We start from the raw sequence: 23351 nt of genomic DNA, 5'->3' as shown, positions 1-23351 counted from the left end.
TCTGATTCCCCGCCTCAGATTCCCCGCCTCAGATTCCATGCCTCAGATTCTCTGCCTCGGATGCCCCTCCTCTGATTCCCCGCTCTGAATCCCCTGCTCTGATTCCCCGCCTCTGATTCCCCGCCTCTGATTCCCCGCCTCAGATTCCCTGGCTCTGATTTCCTGCCTCAGATTCCCTGCCTCAGATTCCCTGCCTCAGATTCCCTGCCTCAGATTCCCTTCATCTGATTCCCTTCATCTGATTCCCTGCCCCTTATTCCCCGCCTCTGATTCCACGCCTCTGATTCCCCGCCTCTGATTCCCCTCCTCTGATCCCCCGCCTCTGATTCCCTGCCTCAGATTCCCTGCCTCAGATTCCCTGCCTCAGAATCCCCGCCTCTGATTCCCTGCCTCTAATTCCCCGCCTCTGATTCCCCGCCTCTGATTCCCCACAACTGAATCCCCGCCTCTGATTCCCCGTCCCTGATTCCCCGCCTCAGATTCCCTGCCTCAGATTCCCTGCCTCAGATTCCCTGCCTCAGATTCCCTGCCTCTTATTCCCCGCCTCTGATTCCCCGACTCTGATTCCCCGCCTCTGATTCCCCGCCCCTGATTCCCCGCCTCAGATTCCCTGCCTCAGATTCACTGCCTCAGATTCCCTGCATCTGATTCCCCGCATCTGATTCCCCGCCTCTGATTCCCCACATGTGGTTCCCCGCCTCTTATTCCCCGCCTCTGATTCCCCACCTCAGATTCCCCGGCTCTGATTCCCTGCCTCAGATTCCCTGCCTCAGATTCCCTGCCTCAGATTCCCTACCTCTGATTCCCCGCATCTGATTCCCTTCATCTGATTCCCTGCCTCTTATTCCCCGCCTCTGATTCCCCACCTCAGATTCCCTGCCTCGGATTACCCGCCTCTGATTCCCCGCCTCTGATTCCCCACCTCAGATTCCCCGCCTCAGATTCCCCGCCTCAGATTCCCCGCCTCAGATTCCCTGCCTCTGATTCCCTGCCTCAGATTCCCTTCATCTGATTCCCTTCATCTGATTCCGGGCCTCTTATTCCCCGCCTCTGATTCCCCGCCTCTGATTCAGCACCTCTGATTCCCCGCCACTGATTCCCCGCCTCTGATTCCCCGCCTCAGATTCCCTGCCTCAGACTCCCTGCCTCAGATTCCCTTCCTCTGATTCCCCGCATCTGATTCCCCGCCTCTGATTCCCCGCCTCTGTTTCCCCGCCTCTGATTCCCCGCCTCTGATTCCCCACCTCAGATGCCCCGGCTCTGATTCCCTGCCTCAGATTCCCTTCCTCAGATTCCCTGCCTCAGATTCCCTTCATCTGATTCCCTCATCTGATTCCCTGCCTCTTATTCCCCGCCTCTGATTCCCCGCCTCTGATTCCCCGCCTCTGATTACCTGCCTCTGATTCCCCGCCTCTGATTCCCTTCATCTGATTCCCTTCATCTGATTCCCTGCCTCTTATTCCCCACCTCTGATTCCCCGCTTCTGATTCCCCGCCTCTGATTCCCCGCCTGTGATTCTCCGCCTCTCATTCCCCGCCTCAGATTCGCTGCCTCAGATTCCCTGCCTCAGAATCCCTGCCTCTGATTCCCGGCATCTGATTCTCCGCCTCTGAATCCCCGCCTCTGATTCCCCACCTCTGATTCCCCGCCTCTGATTCCCTGCCTCAGATTCCCTGCCTCAGATTCCGTGCCTCAGATTCCCTGCCTCTGATTCCCCGCATCTGATTCACCGCCTCTGATTCACTGCCTCAGATTCCCTGCCTCTGATTCCCCGCCTCTGATTCCCCGCCTCTGATTCCCCGCCTCTGATTCCCCGCCTCTGATTCCCCGCCTCTGATTCCCCGCCTCAGATTCCCCACCTCAGATTCCCTGCCTCAGACTCCCTGCCTCAGATTCGCTTCATCTGATTCCCTTCATCTGATTCCCTGCCTCTTATTCCCCACCTCTGATTCCCCACCTCTGATTCCCCGCCTCTGATTCCCTGCCTCTGATTCCCCGCCTCTGATTCCCCGCCTCAGATTTCCTGCCTCAGATTCCCTGCCTCAGATTCCCTTCATCTGATTCCCTTCATCTGATACCCTGCCTCTTATTCCCCGCCTCTGATACCCCGCCTCTGATTCCCCACCTCTGATTCCCCGCCTCTGATTCCCCGCCTCTGATTCCCCGCCTCAGATTCCCCGCCTCAGATTCCCTGCCTCAGACTCCCTGCCTCAGATTCGCTTCATCTGATTCCCTTCATCTGATTCCCTGCCTCTTATTCCCCACCTCTGATTCCCCACCTCTGATTCCCCGCCTCTGATTCCCCGCCTCTGATTCCCCGCCTCTGATTCCCCGCCTCAGATTTCCTGCCTCAGATTCCCTGCCTCAGATTCCCTTCATCTGATTCCCTTCATCTGATTCCCTGCCTCTTATTCCCCGCCTCTGATTCCCCGCCTCTGATTCCCCGCCTCTGATTCCCCGCCACTGATTCCCCGCCTCTGATTCCCCGCCTCAGATTCCCCGCCTCAGATTCCATGCCTCACATTCTCTGCCTCGGATTCCCCTCCTCTGATTCCCCGCCTCTGAATCCCCAGCTCTGATTGCCCGCCTCCGATTCCCCGCCTCTGATTCCCCGCCTCAGATTCCCTGGCTCTGATTTCCTGCCTCAGATTCCCTGCCTCAGATTCCCTGCCTCAGATTCCCTGCCTCAGATTCCCTTCATCTGATTCCCTTCATCTGATTCCCTGCCTCTTATTCCCCGCCTCTGATTCCACGCCTCTGATTCCCCGCCTCTGATTCCCCGCCTCTGATCCCCCGCCTCTGATTCCCTGCCTCAGATTCCCTGCCTCAGATTCCCTGCCTCAGAATCCCCGCCTCTGATTCCCTGCCTCTTATTCCCCGCATCTGATTCCCCGCCTCTGATTCCCCACCACTGAATCCCCGCCTCTGATTCCCCGTCTCTGATTCCCCGCCTCTTATTCCCTGCCTCTGATTCCCCACCTCAGATTCCCCAGCTCTGATTCCCTGCCTCAGATTCCCTGCCTCAGATTCCCAGCCTCTGATTCCCCGCATCTGATTCCCTTCATCTGATTCCCTGCCTCTTATTCCCCGCCTCTGATTCCCCACCTCAGATTCCCTGCCTCGGATTCCCCGCCTCTGATTCCCCGCCTCTGATTCCCCGCCTCAGATTCCCCGCCTCAGATTCCCCGCCTCAGATTCCCCGCCTCTGATTCCCTGCAACTGATTCCCTGCCTCTGAATCCCCGCCTCAGATTCCCCGCCTCTGATTCCCCGCCTATGATTCCATGCAACTGATTGCCCGCCTCTGATTCCCCGCCTCTGATTCCCCACCTCTGTCTCTATGCCTCTCTTTCACCTCCGCTCTTTCCCCTCCACTCTTTACGCGCCTCTCTTTCCCTCCCTCAATTTCAACAACTCTGTTTGATCTGTTCTGTGTACCTCATTTTCAACACACAAGTTCCAACCACTGTGTTTCTCCCATCTCTTTCCCCGCCTCTATTTATCCGCCTATGTTTACCCGCCTCTGTTTACCCGCCTGTTTCACCGCCTCTGATTCCCCACCTCAGATTCCCAGCCTCAGATTCGCTGCCTCTGATTCCTTGCCTCTGATTCCCCGCCTCTCATTCCCCGCCTCTGATTCCGCACCTCAGATACGCCGGCTCTGATTCCCTGCCTCAGATTCCCTGCCTCAGGTTCCCTGCCTCTGATTCCCCGCCTCTGATTCCCCACCTCTGATTCCCCGCCTCTGATTCCCCACCTCTGATTCCCCGCCTCTGATTCCCCGCCTCTGATTCCCCGCCTCTTATTCCCTGCCTCAGATTCCCCGGCTCTGATTCCCTGCCTCAGATTGCCTGCCTCAGATTCCCTGCCTCTGATTCCCCGCATCTGATTCCCCACCTCAGATTCCCCGCCTCAGATTCCCCGCCTCAGATTCCCCGCCTCTGATTCCCTGCCACTGATTGCCCGCCTCTGATTCCCCGCCTCTGATTCCCTGCCTCAGATTCCCCGGCTCTGATTCCCTGCCTCAGATTCCCTGCCTCAGATTCCCTGCCTCTGATTCCCCGTATCTGATTCCCTTCATCTGATTCCCTGCCTCTTATTCCCCGTCTCTGATTCCCCACCTCAGATTCCCTGACTCGGATTCCCCGCCTCTGATTCCCCGCCTCTGATTCCCCGCCTCAGATACCCCGCCTCAGATTCCCCGCCTCAGATTCCCCGCCTCAGATTCCCTGCCTCTGATTCCCTGCCTCAGATTCCCTGCCTCAGATTCCGTGCCTCATATTCCCGGCCTCTGATTCCCCGCATCTGATTCCCCGCCTCTGATTCCCCGCCTCTGATTCCCCGCCTCTGATTGCCCGCCTCTGATTCCCCGCCTCTGATTCCCCGCCTCTTTTTCCCCGCCTCAGATTCCACGGCTCTGATTCCCTGCCTCAGATTGCCTGCCTCAGAGTTCGTGCCTCTGATTCCCCGCATCTGATTCCCCACCTCAGGTTCCCTACCTCAGATTCCCCGCCTCAGATTCCCCGCCTCTAATTCCCTGCCACTGATTGCCCGCCTCTGATTCCCCGCCTCTGATTCCCCACCTCTGATTCCCCACCTCTGTCTCTACGCCTCTCTTTCACCTCCGCTCTTTCCCCTCCACTCTTTCCACGCCTCTCTTTCCCTCCCTCAATTTCAACAACTCTGTTTGATCTGTTCTGTGTACCTCATTTTCAACACACAAGTTCCAACCACTATGTTTCTCCCATCTCTTTCCCCGCCTCTATTTATCCGCCTATGTTTACCCGCCTCTGTTTACCGCGTGTTTCACCTCCTCTGATTCCTCACCTCAGATTCCCCGCCTCAGATTCCCTACCTCTGATTCCCTGCCTCTGATTCCCCGCCTCTGATTCCCCGCCTCTGATTCCCCACCTCAGATTCGCCGGCTCTGATTCCCTTCATCTGATTCCCTGCCTCATATTCCCTGCCTCTTATTCCCCGCCTCTGATTCCCCGACTCTGATTCCCCGCCTCTGATACCCCGCCTCTGATTCACCGCCTCTGATTTCCCGCCTCTCATTCCCCGCCTCTGATTCCCCGCCTCTTATTCCCCGCCTCAGATTCCCCGGCTCTGATTCCCTGCCTCAGATTTCCTGCCTCAGATTCCCTGCCTCTGATTCCCCACATCTGATTCCCCACCTCAGATTCCCCGCCTCAGATTCTCCGCCTCAGATTCCCAGCCTCTGATTCCCTGCCACTGATTGCCCGCCTCTGATTCCCCGCCTCTGATTCCCCGCCTCAGATTCCCCACCTCTGATTCCCTGCCACTGATTGCCCGCCTCTGATTCCCCGCCTCTGTCTCTATGCCTCTCTTTCGCCTCCGCTCTTTCCCCTCCACTCTTTCCACGCCTCTCTTTCCCTCCCTCAATTTCAACAACTCTGTTTGATCTGTTCTGTGTACCTCATTTTCAACACACAAGTTCCAACCACTATCTTTCTCCCATCTCTTTCCCCGCCTCTATTCATCCGCCTATGTTTGCCCGCCGCTGTTTACCCGCCTGTTTCACCGCCTCTGATTCCCCACCTCAGATTCCCCGCCTGTGATTCTCCGCCTCTGATTCCCCGCCTCAGATTCGCTGCCTCAGATTCCCTGCCTCAGAATCCCTGCCTCTGATTCCCGGCATCTGATTCTCCGCCTCTGAATCCCCGCCTCTGATTCCCCACCTCTGATTCCCCGCCTCTGATTCCCTGCCTCAGATTCCCTGCCTCAGATTCCGTGCCTCAGATTCCCTGCCTCTGATTCCCCGCATCTGATTCACCGCCTCTGATTCACTGCCTCAGATTCCCTGCCTCTGATTCCCCGCCTCTGATTCCCCGCCTCTGATTCCCCGCCTCTGATTCCCCGCCTCTGATTCCCCGCCTCTGATTCCCCGCCTCAGATTCCCCACCTCAGATTCCCTGCCTCAGACTCCCTGCCTCAGATTCGCTTCATCTGATTCCCTTCATCTGATTCCCTGCCTCTTATTCCCCACCTCTGATTCCCCACCTCTGATTCCCCGCCTCTGATTCCCTGCCTCTGATTCCCCGCCTCTGATTCCCCGCCTCAGATTTCCTGCCTCAGATTCCCTGCCTCAGATTCCCTTCATCTGATTCCCTTCATCTGATACCCTGCCTCTTATTCCCCGCCTCTGATACCCCGCCTCTGATTCCCCACCTCTGATTCCCCGCCTCTGATTCCCCGCCTCTGATTCCCCGCCTCAGATTCCCCGCCTCAGATTCCCTGCCTCAGACTCCCTGCCTCAGATTCGCTTCATCTGATTCCCTTCATCTGATTCCCTGCCTCTTATTCCCCACCTCTGATTCGCCACCTCTGATTCCCCGCCTCTGATTCCCCGCCTCTGATTCCCCGCCTCTGATTCCCCGCCTCAGATTTCCTGCCTCAGATTCCCTGCCTCAGATTCCCTTCATCTGATTCCCTTCATCTGATTCCCTGCCTCTTATTCCCCGCCTCTGATTCCCCGCCTCTGATTCCCCGCCTCTGATTCCCCGCCACTGATTCCCCGCCTCTGATTCCCCGCCTCAGATTCCCCGCCTCAGATTCCATGCCTCACATTCTCTGCCTCGGATTCCCCTCCTCTGATTCCCCGCCTCTGAATCCCCAGCTCTGATTGCCCGCCTCCGATTCCCCGCCTCTGATTCCCCGCCTCAGATTCCCTGGCTCTGATTTCCTGCCTCAGATTCCCTGCCTCAGATTCCCTGCCTCAGATTCCCTGCCTCAGATTCCCTTCATCTGATTCCCTTCATCTGATTCCCTGCCTCTTATTCCCCGCCTCTGATTCCACGCCTCTGATTCCCCGCCTCTGATTCCCCGCCTCTGATCCCCCGCCTCTGATTCCCTGCCTCAGATTCCCTGCCTCAGATTCCCTGCCTCAGAATCCCCGCCTCTGATTCCCTGCCTCTTATTCCCCGCATCTGATTCCCCGCCTCTGATTCCCCACCACTGAATCCCCGCCTCTGATTCCCCGTCTCTGATTCCCCGCCTCTTATTCCCTGCCTCTGATTCCCCACCTCAGATTCCCCAGCTCTGATTCCCTGCCTCAGATTCCCTGCCTCAGATTCCCAGCCTCTGATTCCCCGCATCTGATTCCCTTCATCTGATTCCCTGCCTCTTATTCCCCGCCTCTGATTCCCCACCTCAGATTCCCTGCCTCGGATTCCCCGCCTCTGATTCCCCGCCTCTGATTCCCCGCCTCAGATTCCCCGCCTCAGATTCCCCGCCTCAGATTCCCCGCCTCTGATTCCATGCAACTGATTCCCTGCCTCTGAATCCCCGCCTCAGATTCCCCACCTCTGTCTCTATGCCTCTCTTTCACCTCCGCTCTTTCCCCTCCACTCTTTACGCGCCTCTCTTTCCCTCCCTCAATTTCAACAACTCTGTTTGATCTGTTCTGTGTACCTCATTTTCAACACACAAGTTCCAACCACTGTGTTTCTCCCATCTCTTTCCCCGCCTCTATTTATCCGCCTATGTTTACCCGCCTCTGTTTACCCGCCTGTTTCACCGCCTCTGATTCCCCACCTCAGATTCCCAGCCTCAGATTCGCTGCCTCTGATTCCTTGCCTCTGATTCCCCGCCTCTCATTCCCCGCCTCTGATTCCGCACCTCAGATACGCCGGCTCTGATTCCCTGCCTCAGATTCCCTGCCTCAGTTTCCCTGCCTCTGATTCCCCGCCTCTGATTCCCCACCTCTGATTCCCCGCCTCTGATTCCCCACCTCTGATTCCCCGCCTCTGATTCCCCGCCTCTGATTCCCCGCCTCTTATTCCCTGCCTCAGATTCCCCGGCTCTGATTCCCTGCCTCAGATTGCCTGCCTCAGATTCCCTGCCTCTGATTCCCCGCATCTGATTCCCCACCTCAGATTCCCCGCCTCAGATTCCCCGCCTCAGATTCCCCGCCTCTGATTCCCTGCCACTGATTGCCCGCCTCTGATTCCCCGCCTCTGATTCCCTGCCTCAGATTCCCCGGCTCTGATTCCCTGCCTCAGATTCCCTGCCTCAGATTCCCTGCCTCTGATTCCCCGTATCTGATTCCCTTCATCTGATTCCCTGCCTCTTATTCCCCGTCTCTGATTCCCCACCTCAGATTCCCTGACTCGGATTCCCCGCCTCTGATTCCCCGCCTCTGATTCCCCGCCTCAGATACCCCGCCTCAGATTCCCCGCCTCAGATTCCCCGCCTCAGATTCCCTGCCTCTGATTCCCTGCCTCAGATTCCCTGCCTCAGATTCCGTGCCTCATATTCCCGGCCTCTGATTCCCCGCATCTGATTCCCCGCCTCTGATTCCCCGCCTCTGATTCCCCGCCTCTGATTGCCCGCCTCTGATTCCCCGCCTCTGATTCCCCGCCTCTTTTTCCCCGCCTCAGATTCCACGGCTCTGATTCCCTGCCTCAGATTGCCTGCCTCAGAGTTCGTGCCTCTGATTCCCCGCATCTGATTCCCCACCTCAGGTTCCCTACCTCAGATTCCCCGCCTCAGATTCCCCGCCTCTAATTCCCTGCCACTGATTGCCCGCCTCTGATTCCCCGCCTCTGATTCCCCACCTCTGATTCCCCACCTCTGTCTCTACGCCTCTCTTTCACCTCCGCTCTTTCCCCTCCACTCTTTCCACGCCTCTCTTTCCCTCCCTCAATTTCAACAACTCTGTTTGATCTGTTCTGTGTACCTCATTTTCAACACACAAGTTCCAACCACTATGTTTCTCCCATCTCTTTCCCCGCCTCTATTTATCCGCCTATGTTTACCCGCCTCTGTTTACCGCGTGTTTCACCTCCTCTGATTCCTCACCTCAGATTCCCCGCCTCAGATTCCCTACCTCTGATTCCCTGCCTCTGATTCCCCGCCTCTGATTCCCCGCCTCTGATTCCCCACCTCAGATTCGCCGGCTCTGATTCCCTTCATCTGATTCCCTGCCTCATATTCCCTGCCTCTTATTCCCCGCCTCTGATTCCCCGACTCTGATTCCCCGCCTCTGATACCCCGCCTCTGATTCACCGCCTCTGATTTCCCGCCTCTCATTCCCCGCCTCTGATTCCCCGCCTCTTATTCCCCGCCTCAGATTCCCCGGCTCTGATTCCCTGCCTCAGATTTCCTGCCTCAGATTCCCTGCCTCTGATTCCCCACATCTGATTCCCCACCTCAGATTCCCCGCCTCAGATTCTCCGCCTCAGATTCCCAGCCTCTGATTCCCTGCCACTGATTGCCCGCCTCTGATTCCCCGCCTCTGATTCCCCGCCTCAGATTCCCCACCTCTGATTCCCTGCCACTGATTGCCCGCCTCTGATTCCCCGCCTCTGATTCCCCACCTCTGATTCCCCACCTCTGTCTCTATGCCTCTCTTTCGCCTCCGCTCTTTCTCCTCCACTCTTTCCACGCCTCTCTTTCCCTCCCTCAATTTCAACAACTCTGTTTGATCTGTTCTGTGTACCTCATTTTCAACACACAAGTTCCAACCACTATCTTTCTCCCATCTCTTTCCCCGCCTCTATTCATCCGCCTATGTTTGCCCGCCGCTGTTTACCCGCCTGTTTCACCGCCTCTGATTCCCCACCTCAGATTCCCCGCCTCAGATTCGCCGGCTCTGATTCCCAGCCTCAGATTCCGTGCCTCATATTCCCTGCCTCTGATTCCCCGCATCTGATTCCCCGCCTCTGATTCCCCGCCTCTGATTCCCCGCCTCTGATTCCCCGCCTCTGATTCCCCACCTCAGATTCCCCAGCTCTGATTCCCTGCCTCTGATTCCCCACCTCAGATTCCCCGCCTCAGATTACCACCCTCTGATTCCCAGCCTCTGATTCCCTGCCTCTGATTCCCTGCCTCTGATTCCCTGCCTCAGATTCCATGCCTCTGATTCCCTGCCTCTGATTCCATGCCTCTGATACCCCGCACGAGATTCCGCACCAATGTTTCACCGCCTCTGTTGCTCTGCCTCTTATTTCCCGGCTCAGATTCGCCGGCTCTGATTCCGCTCCTCTGATTCCACGCCTCTTTCCGTGTCTCTGATACCCCGCCTCTGATTCCCTGCCTCTGATACCCTGCCTCTATTTCCGTGCCTCTTTCTCTGCATCTCGTTTCCCACATCTCATTTCCCCCCCTCTGATAACCTGCCTCTGAGTCCATGCCTCTGATTCCCTGCCTCAGATTCCTCGCCTCAGATTCCCCACCTCAGATACCCCGCCTCTGAATCCCCGCCTCTGATTCCCCGACTCTGATTCCCCGCCTCAGATTCCCCGCCTCAGATTCCCTGCCTCAGATTCCCTGCCTCAGATTCCCTTCATCTGATTCCCTTCATCTGATTCCCTGCCTCTTATTCCCCACCTCTGATTCCCCGCCTCTGATTCCCCGCCTCTGATTCCCCGCCTCTGATTCCCCGCCTCAGATTTCCTGCCTCAGATTCCCTGCCTCAGATTCCCTTCATCTGATTCCCTTCATCTGATTCCCTGCCTCTTATTCCCCGCCTCTTATTCCCCACCTCTGAGTCCCCACCTCTGATTCCCCGCCTCTGATTCCCCGCCTCTGATTCCCCGCCTCTGATTCCCCGCCTCAGATTTCCTGCCTCAGATTCCCTGCCTCAGATTCCCTTCATCTGATTCCCTTCATCTGATTCCCTGCCTCTTATTCCCCGCCTCTGATTCCCCGCCTCTGATTCCCCGCCTCTGATTCCCCGCCTCTGATTCCCCGCCTCTGATTCCCCGCCTCAGATTCCCCGCCTCAGATTCCATGCCTCAGATTCTCTGCCTCGGATGCCCCTCCTCTGATTCCCCGCTCTGAATCCCCAGCTCTGATTCCCCACCTCTGATTCCCCGCCTCTGATTCCCCGCCTCAGATTCCCTGGCTCTGATTTCCTGCCTCAGATTCCCTGCCTCAGATTCCCTGCCTCAGATTCCCTGCCTCAGATTCCCTTCATCTGATTCCCTTCATCTGATTCCCTGCCACTTATTCCCCGCCTCTGATTCCACGCCTCTGATTCCCCGCCTCTGATTCCCCTCCTCTGATCCCCCGCCTCTGATTCCCTGCCTCAGATTCCCTGCCTCAGATTCCCTGCCTCAGAATCCCCGCCTCTGATTCCCTGCCTCTAATTCCCCGCCTCTGATTCCCCGCCTCTGATTCCCCACAACTGAATCCCCGCCTCTGATTCCCCGCCTCTGATTCCCCGCCTCAGATTCCCTGCCTCAGATTCCCTGCCTCAGATTCCCTGCCTCAGATTCCCTGCCTCTTATTCCCCGCCTCTGATTCCCCGACTCTGATTCCCTGCCTCTGATTCCCCGCCTCTGATTCCCCGCCTCAGATTCCCTGCCTCAGATTCCCTGCCTCAGATTCCCTGCATCTGATTCCCCGCATCTGATTCCCCGCCTCTGATTCCCCACATGTGATTCCCCGCCTCTTATTCCCCGCCTCTGATTCCCCACCTCAGATTCCCCGGATCTGATTCCCTGCCTCAGATTCCCTGCCTCAGATTCCCTGCCTCAGATTCCCTGCCTCTGATTCCCCGCATCTGATTCCCTTCATCTGATTCCCTGCCTCTTATTCCCCTCCTCTGATTCCCCACCTCAGATTCCCTGCCTCGGATTACCCGCCTCTGATTCCCCGCCTCTGATTCCCCACCTCAGATTCCCCGCCTCAGATTCCCCGCCTCAGATTCCCCGCCTCAGATTCCATGCCTCTGATTCCCTGCCTCAGATTCCCTTCATCTGATTCCCTTAATCTGATTCCGGGCCTCTTATTCCCCGCCTCTGATTCCCCGCCTCTGATTCAGCACCTCTGATTCCCCGCCACTGATTCCCCGCCTCTGATTCCCCGCCTCAGATTCCCTGCCTCAGACTCCCTGCCTCAGATTCCCTTCCTCTGATTCCCCGCATCTGATTCCCCGCCTCTGATTCCCCGCCTCTGATTCCCCGCCTCTGATTCCCCACCTCAGATGCCCCGGCTCTGATTCCCTGCCTCAGATTCCCTGCCTCAGATTCCCTGCCTCAGATTCCCTTCATCTGATTCCCTCATCTGATTCCCTGCCTCTTATTCCCCGCCTCTGATTCCCCGCCTCTGATTCCCCGCCTCTGATTACCTGCGTCTGATTCCCCGCCTCTGATTCCCTTCATCTGATTCCCTTCATCTGATTCCCTGCCTCTTATTCCCCACCTCTGATTCCCCGCTTCTGATTCCCCGCCTCTGATTCCCCGCCTGTGATTCTCCGCCTCTGATTCCCCGCCTCAGATTCGCTGCCTCAGATTCCCTGCCTCAGAATCCCTGCCTCTGATTCCCGGCATCTGATTCTCCGCCTCTGAATCCCCGCCTCTGATTCCCCACCTCTGATTCCCCGCCTCTGATTCCCCGCCTCAGATTCCCTGCCTCAGATTCCCTGCCTCAGATTCCCTGCCTCTGATTCCCAGCATCTGATTCCCCGCCTCTGATTCACTGCCTCAGATTCCCTGCCTCTGATTCCCCGCCTCTGATTCCCCGCCTCTGATTCCCCGCCTCTGATTCCCCGCCTCTGATTCCCCGCCTCTGATTCCCCGCCTCAGATTCCCCGCCTCAGATTCCCTGCCTCAGACTCCCTGCCTCAGATTCGCTTCATCTGATTCCATTCATCTGATTCCCTGCCTCTTATTCCCCACCTCTGATTCCCCACCTCTGATTCCCCGCCTCTGATTCCCCGCCTCTGATTCCCCGCCTCTGATTCCCCGCCTCAGATTTCCTGCCTCATATTCCCTGCCTCAGATTCCCTTCATCTGATTCCCTTCATCTGATTCCCTGCCTCTTATTCCCCGCCTCTGATTCCCCGCCTCTGATTCCCCGCCTCTGATTCCCCGCCTCTGATTCCCCGCCTCTGATTCCCCGCCTCAGATTCCCCGCCTCAGATTCCTTGCCTCAGATTCTCTGCCTCGGATTCCCCTCCTCTGATTCCCCGCCTCTGAATCCCCAGCTCTGATTCCCCGCCTACGATTCCCCGCCTCTGATTCCCCGCCTCAGATTCCCTGGCTCTGATTTCCTGCCTCAGATTCCCTGCCTCAGATTCCCTGCCTCAGATTCCCTGCCTCAGATTCCCTTCATCTGATTCCCTTCATCTGATTCCCTGCCTCTTATTCCCCGCCTCTGATTCCACGCCTCTGATTCCCCGCCTCTGATTCCCCGCCTCTGATCCCCCGCCTCTGATTCCCTGCCTCAGATTCCCTGCCTCAGATTCCCTGCCTCAGAATCCCCGCCTCTGATTCCCTGCCTCTTATTCCCCGCCTCTGATTCCCCGCCTCTGATTCCCCACCACTGAATCCCCGCCTCTGATTCCCCGTCTCTGATTCCCCGCCTCTTATTCCCTGCCTCTGATTCCCCCCCTCAGATTCCCCGGCTCTGATTCCCTGCCTCAGATTCCCTCCCTCAGATTCCCAGCCTCTGATTCCCCGCATCTGATTCCCTTCATCTGATTCCCTGCCTCTTATTCCCCTCCTCTGATTCCCCACCTCAGATTCCCTGCCTCGGATTCCCCGCCTCTGATTCCCCGCCTCTGATTCCCCGCCTCAGATTCCCCGCCTCAGATTCCGCGCCTCAGATTCCCCGCCTCTGATTCCCTGCAACTGATTCCCTGCCTCTGATTCCCCGCCTCAGATTCCCCGCCTCTGATTCCCCGCCTATGATTCCATGCAACTGATTGCCCGCCTCTGATTCCCCGCCTCTGATTCCCCACCTCTGTCTCTATACCTCTCTTTCACCTCTGCTCTTTCCCCTCCACTCTTTACGCGCCTCTCTTTCCCTCCCTCAATTTCAACAACTCTGTTTGATCTGTTCTGTGTACCTCATTTTCAACACACAAGTTCCAACCACTGTGTTTCTCCCATCTCTTTCCCCGCCTCTATTTATCCGCCTATGTTTACCCGCCTCTGTTTACCCGCCTGTTTCACCGCCTCTGATTCCCCACCTCAGATTCCCCGCCTCAGATTCGCTGCCTCTGATTCCCTGCCTCTGAATCCCCGCCTCTGATTCCCCGCCTCTGATTCCCCGCCTCAGATTTCCTGCCTCAGATTCCCTGCCTCAGATTCCCTTCATCTGATTCCCTTCATCAGATTCCCTGCCTCTTATTCCCCGCCTCTGATACCCCGCCTCTGATTCCCCGCCTCTGATTCCCCGCCTCTGATTCCCCGCCTCTGATTCCCCGCCTCAGATTCCCCGCCTCAGATTCCCTGCCTCAGACTCCCTGCCTCAGATTCGCTTCATCTGATTCCCTTCATCTGATTCCCTGCCTCTTATTCCCCAACTCTGATTCCCCACCTCTGATTCCCAGCCTCTGATTCCCCGCCTCTGATTCCCCGCCTCTGATTCCCCGCCTCAGATTTCCTGCCTCAGATTCCCTGCCTCAGATTCCCTTCATCTGATTCCCTTCATCTGATTCCCTGCCTCTTATTCCCCGCCTCTGATTCCCCGCCTCTGATTCCCCGCCTCTGATTCCCCGCCTCTGATTCCCCGCCTCTGATTCCCCACCTCAGATTCCCCGCCTCAGATTCCTTGCCTCAGATTCTCTGCCTCGGATTCCCCTCCTCTGATTCCCCGCCTCTGAATCCCCAGCTCTGATTCCCCGCCTACGATTCCCCGCCTCTGATTCCCCGCCTCAGATTCCCTGGCTCTGATTTCCTGCCTCAGATTCACTGCCTCAGATTCCCTGCCTCAGATTCCCTGCCTCAGATTCCCTTCATCTGATTCCCTTCATCTGATTCCCTGCCTCTTATTCCCCGCCTCTGATTCCACGCCTCTGATTCCCCGCCTCTGATTCCCCGCCTCTGATCCCCCGCCTCTGATTCCCTGCCTCAGATTCCCTGCCTCAGATTCCCTGCCTCAGAATCCCCGCCTCTGATTCCCTGCCTCTTATTCCCCGCCTCTGATTCCCCGCCTCTGATTCCCCAACACTGAATCCCCGCCTGTGATTCCCCGTCTCTGATTCCCCGCCTCTTATTCCCTGCCTCTGATTCCCCCCCTCAGATTCCCCGGCTCTGATTCCCTGCCTCAGATTCCCTGCCTCAGATTCCCAGCCTCTGATTCCCCGCATCTGATTCCCTTCATCTGATTCCCTGCCTCTTATTCCCCTCCTCTGATTCCCCACCTCAGATTCCCTGCCTCGGATTCCCCGCCTCTGATTCCCCGCATCTGATTCCCCACCTCAGATTCCCCGCCTCAGATTCCCCGCCTCAGATTCCCCGCCTCTGATTCCCTGCCACTGATTGCCCGCCTCTGATTCCCCGCCTCTGATTCCCTGCCTCAGATTCCCCGGCTCTGATTCCCTGCCTCAGATTCCCTGCCTCAGATTCCCTGCCTCTGATTCCCCGTATCTGATTCCCTTCATCTGATTCCCTGCCTCTTATTCCCCGTCTCTGATTCCCCACCTCAGATTCCCTGACTCGGATTCCCCGCCTCTGATTCCCCGCCTCTGATTCCCCGCCTCAGATACCCCGCCTCAGATTCCCCGCCTCAGATTCCCCGCCTCAGATTCCCTGCCTCTGATTCCCTGCCTCAGATTCCCTGCCTCAGATTCCGTGCCTCATATTCCCGGCCTCTGATTCCCCGCATCTGATTCCCCGCCTCTGATTCCCCGCCTCTGATTCCCCGCCTCTGATTGCCCGCCTCTGATTCCCCGCCTCTGATTCCCCGCCTCTTTTTCCCCGCCTCAGATTCCACGGCTCTGATTCCCTGCCTCAGATTGCCTGCCTCAGAGTTCATGCCTCTGATTCCCCGCATCTGATTCCCCACCTCAGGTTCCCTACCTCAGATTCCCCGCCTCAGATTCCCCGCCTCTAATTCCCTGCCACTGATTGCCCGCCTCTGATTCCCCGCCTCTGATTCCCCACCTCTGATTCCCCACCTCTGTCTCTACGCCTCTCTTTCACCTCCGCTCTTTCCCCTCCACTCTTTCCACGCCTCTCTTTCCCTCCCTCAATTTCAACAACTCTGTTTGATCTGTTCTGTGTACCTCATTTTCAACACACAAGTTCCAACCACTATGTTTCTCCCATCTCTTTCCCCGCCTCTATTTATCCGCCTATGTTTACCCGCCTCTGTTTACCGCGTGTTTCACCTCCTCTGATTCCTCACCTCAGATTCCCCGCCTCAGATTCCCTACCTCTGATTCCCTGCCTCTGATTCCCCGCCTCTGATTCCCCGCCTCTGATTCCCCACCTCAGATTCGCCGGCTCTGATTCCCTTCATCTGATTCCCTGCCTCATATTCCCTGCCTCTTATTCCCCGCCTCTGATTCCCCGACTCTGATTCCCCGCCTCTGATACCCCGCCTCTGATTCACCGCCTCTGATTTCCCGCCTCTCATTCCCCGCCTCTGATTCCCCGCCTCTTATTCCCCGCCTCAGATTCCCCGGCTCTGATTCCCTGCCTCAGATTTCCTGCCTCAGATTCCCTGCCTCTGATTCCCCACATCTGATTCCCCACCTCAGATTCCCCGCCTCAGATTCTCCGCCTCAGATTCCCAGCCTCTGATTCCCTGCCACTGATTGCCCGCCTCTGATTCCCCGCCTCTGATTCCCCGCCTCAGATTCCCCACCTCTGATTCCCTGCCACTGATTGCCCGCCTCTGATTCCCCGCCTCTGATTCCCCACCTCTGATTCCCCACCTCTGTCTCTATGCCTCTCTTTCGCCTCCGCTCTTTCCCCTCCACTCTTTCCACGCCTCTCTTTCCCTCCCTCAATTTCAACAACTCTGTTTGATCTGTTCTGTGTACCTCATTTTCAACACACAAGTTCCAACCACTATCTTTCTCCCATCTCTTTCCCCGCCTCTATTCATCCGCCTATGTTTGCCCGCCGCTGTTTACCCGCCTGTTTCACCGCCTCTGATTCCCCACCTCAGATTCCCCGCCTCAGATTCGCCGGCTCTGATTCCCAGCCTCAGATTCCGTGCCTCATATTCCCTGCCTCTGATTCCCCGCATCTGATTCCCCGCCTCTGATTCCCCGCCTCTGATTCCCCGCCTCTGATTCCCCGCCTCTGATTCCCCACCTCAGATTCCCCAGCTCTGATTCCCTGCCTCTGATTCCCCACCTCAGATTCCCCGCCTCAGATTACCACCCTCTGATTCCCAGCCTCTGATTCCCTGCCTCTGATTCCCTGCATCTGATTCCCTGCCTCAGATTCCATGCCTCTGATTCCCTGCCTCTGATTCCATGCCTCTGATACCCCGCACGAGATTCCGCACCAATGTTTCACCGCCTCTGTTGCTCTGCCTCTTATTTCCCGGCTCAGATTCGCCGGCTCTGATTCCGCTCCTCTGATTCCACGCCTCTTTCCGTGTCTCTGATACCCCGCCTCTGATTCCCTGCCTCTGATACCCTGCCTCTATTTCCGTGCCTCTTTCTCTGCATCTCGTTTCCCACATCTCATTTCCCCCCTCTGATAACCTGCCTCTGAGTCCATGCCTCTGATTCCCTGCCTCAGATTCCTCGCCTCAGATTCCCCACCTCAGATACCCCGCCTCTGAATCCCCGCCTCTGATTCCCCGACTCTGATTCCCCGCCTCAGATTCCCCGCCTCAGATTCCCTGCCTCAGATTCCCTGCCTCAGATTCCCTTCATCTGATTCCCTTCATCTGATTCCCTGCCTCTTATTCCCCACCTCTGATTCCCCGCCTCTGATTCCCCGCCTCTGATTCCCCGCCTCTGATTCCCCGCCTCAGATTTCCTGCCTCAGATTCCCTGCCTCAGATTCCCTTCATCTGATTCCCTTCATCTGATTCCCTGCCTCTTATTCCCCGCCTCTTATTCCCCACCTCTGAGTCCCCACCTCTGATTCCCCGCCTCTGATTCCCCGCCTCTGATTCCCCGCCTCTGATTCCCCGCCTCAGATTTCCTGCCTCAGATTCCCTGCCTCAGATTCCCTTCATCTGATTCCCTTCATCTGATTCCCTGCCTCTTATTCCCCGCCTCTGATTCCCCGCCTCTGATTCCCCGCCTCTGATTCCCCGCCTCTGATTCCCCGCCTCTGATTCCCCGCCTCAGATTCCCCGCCTCAGATTCCATGCCTCAGATTCTCTGCCTCGGATGCCCCTCCTCTGATTCCCCGCTCTGAATCCCCAGCTCTGATTCCCCACCTCTGATTCCCCGCCTCTGATTCCCCGCCTCAGATTCCCTGGCTCTGATTTCCTGCCTCAGATTCCCTGCCTCAGATTCCCTGCCTCAGATTCCCTGCCTCAGATTCCCTTCATCTGATTCCCTTCATCTGATTCCCTGCCACTTATTCCCCGCGTCTGATTCCACGCCTCTGATTCCCCGCCTCTGATTCCCCTCCTCTGATCCCCCGCCTCTGATTCCCTGCCTCAGATTCCCTGCCTCAGATTCCCTGCCTCAGAATCCCCGCCTCTGATTCCCTGACTCTAATTCCCCGCCTCTGATTCCCCGCCTCTGATTCCCCACAACTGAATCCCCGCCTCTGATTCCCCGCCTCTGATTCCCCGCCTCAGATTCCCTGCCTCAGATTCCCTGCCTCAGATTCCCTGCCTCAGATTCCCTGCCTCTTGTTCCCCGCCTCTGATTCCCCGACTCTGATTCCCTGCCTCTGATTCCCCGCCTCTGATTCCCCGCCTCAGATTCCCTGCCTCAGATTCCCTGCCTCAGATTCCCTGCATCTGATTCCCCGCATCTGATTCCCCGCCTCTGATTCCCCACATGTGATTCCCCGCCTCTTATTCCCCGCCTCTGATTCCCCACCTCAGATTCCCCGGATCTGATTCCCTGCCTCAGATTCCCTGCCTCAGATTCCCTGCCTCAGATTCCCTGCCTCTGATTCCCCGCATCTGATTCCCTTCATCTGATTCCCTGCCTCTTATTCCCCGCCTCTGATTCCCCACCTCAGATTCCCTGCCTCGGATTACCCGCCTCTGATTCCCCGCCTCTGATTCCCCACCTCAGATTCCCCGCCTCAGATTCCCCGCCTCAGATTCCCCGCCTCAGATTCCATGCCTCTGATTCCCTGCCTCAGATTCCCTTCATCTGATTCCCTTAATCTGATTCCGGGCCTCTTATTCCCCGCCTCTGATTCCCCGCCTCTGATTCAGCACCTCTGATTCCCCGCCACTGATTCCCCGCCTCTGATTCCCCGCCTCAGATTCCCTGCCTCAGACTCCCTGCCTCAGATTCCCTTCCTCTGATTCCCCGCATCTGATTCCCCGCCTCTGATTCCCCGCCTCTGATTCCCCGCCTCTGATTCCCCACCTCAGATGCCCCGGCTCTGATTCCCTGCCTCAGATTCCCTGCCTCAGATTCCCTGCCTCAGATTCCCTTCATCTGATTCCCTCATCTGATTCCCTGCCTCTTATTCCCCGCCTCTGATTCCCCGCCTCTGATTCCCCGCCTCTGATTACCTGCCTCTGATTCCCCGCCTCTGATTCCCTTCATCTGATTCCCTTCATCTGATTCCCTGCCTCTTATTCCCCACCTCTGATTCCCCGCTTCTGATTCCCCGCCTCTGATTCCCCGCCTGTGATTCTCCGCCTCTGATTCCCCGCCTCAGATTCGCTGCCTCAGATTCCCTGCCTCAGAATCCCTGCCTCTGATTCCCGGCATCTGATTCTCCGCCTCTGAATCCCCGCCTCTGATTCCCCACCTCTGATTCCCCGCCTCTGATTCCCCGCCTCAGATTCCCTGCCTCAGATTCCCTGCCTCAGATTCCCTGCCTCTGATTCCCAGCATCTGATTCCCCGCCTCTGATTCACTGCCTCAGATTCCCTGCCTCTGATTCCCCGCCTCTGATTCCCCGCCTCTGATTCCCCGCCTCTGATTCCCCGCCTCAGATTCCCCGCCTCTGATTCCCAGCCTCAGATTCCCCACCTCAGATTCCCTGCCTCAGACTCCCTGCCTCAGATTCGCTTCATCTGATTCCCTTCATCTGATTCCCTGCCTCTTATTCCCCACCTCTGATTCCCCACCTCTGATTCCCCGCCTCTGATTCCCCGCCTCTGATTCCCCGCCTCTGATTCCCCGCCTCAGATTTCCTGCCTCAGATTCCCTGCCTCAGATTCCCTTCATCTGATTCCCTTCATCAGATTCCCTGCCTCTTATTCCCCGCCTCTGATACCCCGCCTCTGATTCCCCGCCTCTGATTCCCCGCCTCTGATTCCCCGCCTCTGATTCCCCGCCTCAGATTCCCCGCCTCAGATTCCCTGCCTCAGACTCCCTGCCTCAGATTCGCTTCATCTGATTCCCTTCATCTGATTCCCTGCCTCTTATTCCCCACCTCTGATTCCCCACCTCTGATTCCCCGCCTCTGATTCCCCGCCTCTGATTCCCCGCCTCTGATTCCCCGCCTCAGATTTCCTGCCTCAGATTCCCTGCCTCAGATTCCCTTCATCTGATTCCCTTCATCTGATTCCCTGCCTCTTATTCCCCGCCTCTGATTCCCCGCCTCTGATTCCCCGCCTCTGATTCCCCGCCTCTGATTCCCCGCCTCTGATTCCCCGCCTCAGATTCCCCGCCTCAGATTCCTTGCCTCAGATTCTCTGCCTCGGATTCCCCTCCTCTGATTCCCCGCCTCTGAATCCCCAGCTCTGATTCCCCGCCTACGATTCCCCGCCTCTGATTCCCCGCCTCAGATTCCCTGGCTCTGATTTCCTGCCTCAGATTCCCTGCCTCAGATTCCCTGCCTCAGATTCCCTGCCTCAGATTCCCTTCATCTGATTCCCTTCATCTGATTCCCTGCCTCTTATTCCCCGCCTCTGATTCCACGCCTCTGATTCCCCGCCTCTGATTCCCCGCCTCTGATCCCCCGCCTCTGATTCCCTGCCTCAGATTCCCTGCCTCAGATTCCCTGCCTCAGAATCCCCGCCTCTGATTCCCTGCCTCTTATTCCCCGCCTCTGATTCCCCGCCTCTGATTCCCCACCACTGAATCCCCGCCTCTGATTCCCCGTCTCTGATTCCCCGCCTCTTATTCCCTGCCTCTGATTCCCCCCCTCAGATTCCCCGGCTCTGATTCCCTGCCTCAGATTCCCTCCCTCAGATTCCCAGCCTCTGATTCCCCGCATCTGATTCCCTTCATCTGATTCCCTGCCTCTTATTCCCCTCCTCTGATTCCCCACCTCAGATTCCCTGCCTCGGATTCCCCGCCTCTGATTCCCCGCCTCTGATTCCCCGCCTCAGATTCCCCGCCTCAGATTCCGCGCCTCAGATTCCCCGCCTCTGATTCCCTGCAACTGATTCCCTGCCTCTGATTCCCCGCCTCAGATTCCCCGCCTCTGATTCCCCGCCTATGATTCCATGCAACTGATTGCCCGCCTCTGATTCCCCGCCTCTGATTCCCCACCTCTGTCTCTATACCTCTCTTTCACCTCCGCTCTTTCCCCTCCACTCTTTACGCGCCTCTCTTTCCCTCCCTCAATTTCAACAACTCTGTTTGATCTGTTCTGTGTACCTCATTTTCAACACACAAGTTCCAACCACTGTGTTTCTCCCATCTCTTTCCCCGCCTCTATTTATCCGCCTATGTTTACCCGCCTCTGTTTACCCGCCTGTTTCACCGCCTCTGATTCCCCACCTCAGATTCCCCGCCTCAGATTCGCTGCCTCTGATTCCCTGCCTCTGATTCCCCGCCTCTGATTCCCCGCCTCTGATTCCCCGCCTCAGATTTCCTGCCTCAGATTCCCTGCCTCAGATTCCCTTCATCTGATTCCCTTCATCAGATTCCCTGCCTCTTATTCCCCGCCTCTGATACCCCGCCTCTGATTCCCCGCCTCTGATTCCCCGCCTCTGATTCCCCGCCTCTGATTCCCCGCCTCAGATTCCCCGCCTCAGATTCCCTGCCTCAGACTCCCTGCCTCAGATTCGCTTCATCTGATTCCCTTCATCTGATTCCCTGCCTCTTATTCCCCAACTCTGATTCCCCACCTCTGATTCCCAGCCTCTGATTCCCCGCCTCTGATTCCCCGCCTCTGATTCCCCGCCTCAGATTTCCTGCCTCAGATTCCCTGCCTCAGATTCCCTTCATCTGATTCCCTTCATCTGATTCCCTGCCTCTTATTCCCCGCCTCTGATTCCCCGCCTCTGATTCCCCGCCTCTGATTCCCCGCCTCTGATTCCCCGCCTCTGATTCCCCGCCTCAGATTCCCCGCCTCAGATTCCTTGCCTCAGATTCTCTGCCTCGGATTCCCCTCCTCTGATTCCCCGCCTCTGAATCCCCAGCTCTGATTCCCCGCCTACGATTCCCCGCCTCTGATTCCCCGCCTCAGATTCCCTGGCTCTGATTTCCTGCCTCAGATTCACTGCCTCAGATTCCCTGCCTCAGATTCCCTGCCTCAGATTCCCTTCATCTGATTCCCTTCATCTGATTCCCTGCCTCTTATTCCCCGCCTCTGATTCCACGCCTCTGATTCCCCGCCTCTGATTCCCCGCCTCTGATCCCCCGCCTCTGATTCCCTGCCTCAGATTCCCTGCCTCAGATTCCCTGCCTCAGAATCCCCGCCTCTGATTCCCTGCCTCTTATTCCCCGCCTCTGATTCCCCGCCTCTGATTCCCCACCACTGAATCCCCGCCTCTGATTCCCCGTCTCTGATTCCCCGCCTCTTATTCCCTGCCTCTGATTCCCCCCCTCAGATTCCCCGGCTCTGATTCCCTGCCTCAGATTCCCTGCCTCAGATTCCCAGCCTCTGATTCCCCGCATCTGATTCCCTTCATCTGATTCCCTGCCTCTTATTCCCCTCCTCTGATTCCCCACCTCAGATTCCCTGCCTCGGATTCCCCGCCTCTGATTCCCCGCCTCTGATTCCCCGCCTCAGATTCCCCGCCTCAGATTCCCCGCCTCAGATTCCCCGCCTCTGATTCCCTGCAACTGATTCCCTGCCTCTGATTCCCCGCCTCAGATTCCCCGCCTCTGATTCCCCGCCTATGATTCCATGCAACTGATTGCCCGCCTCTGATTCCCCGCCTCTGATTCCCCACCTCTGTCTCTCTGCCTCTCTTTCACCTCCGCTCTTTCCCCTCCACTCTTTACGCGCCTCTCTTTCCCTCCCTCAATTTCAACAACTCTGTTTGATCTGTTCTGTGTACCTCATTTTCAACACACAAGTTCCAACCACTGTGTTTCTCCCATCTCTTTCCCCGCCTCTATTTATCCGCCTATGTTTACCCGCCTCTGTTTACCCGCCTGTTTCACCGCCTCTGATTCCCCACCTCAGATTCCCCGCCTCAGATTCGCTGCCTCTGATTCCCTGCCTCTGATTCCCCGCCTCTGATTCCCCACCTCTGATTCCGCACCTCAGATTCGCCGGCTCTGATTCCCTGCCTCAGATTCCCTGCCTCAGGTTCCCTGCCTCTGATTCCCCGCCTCTGATTCCCCACCTCTGATTC

Source organism: Narcine bancroftii, chromosome 4, assembly GCF_036971445.1.
Source record: "Narcine bancroftii isolate sNarBan1 chromosome 4, sNarBan1.hap1, whole genome shotgun sequence".
In the NCBI taxonomy this organism is placed as follows: domain Eukaryota; kingdom Metazoa; phylum Chordata; class Chondrichthyes; order Torpediniformes; family Narcinidae; genus Narcine; species Narcine bancroftii.
Note: the sequence above shows the minus strand (reverse complement) of the source record.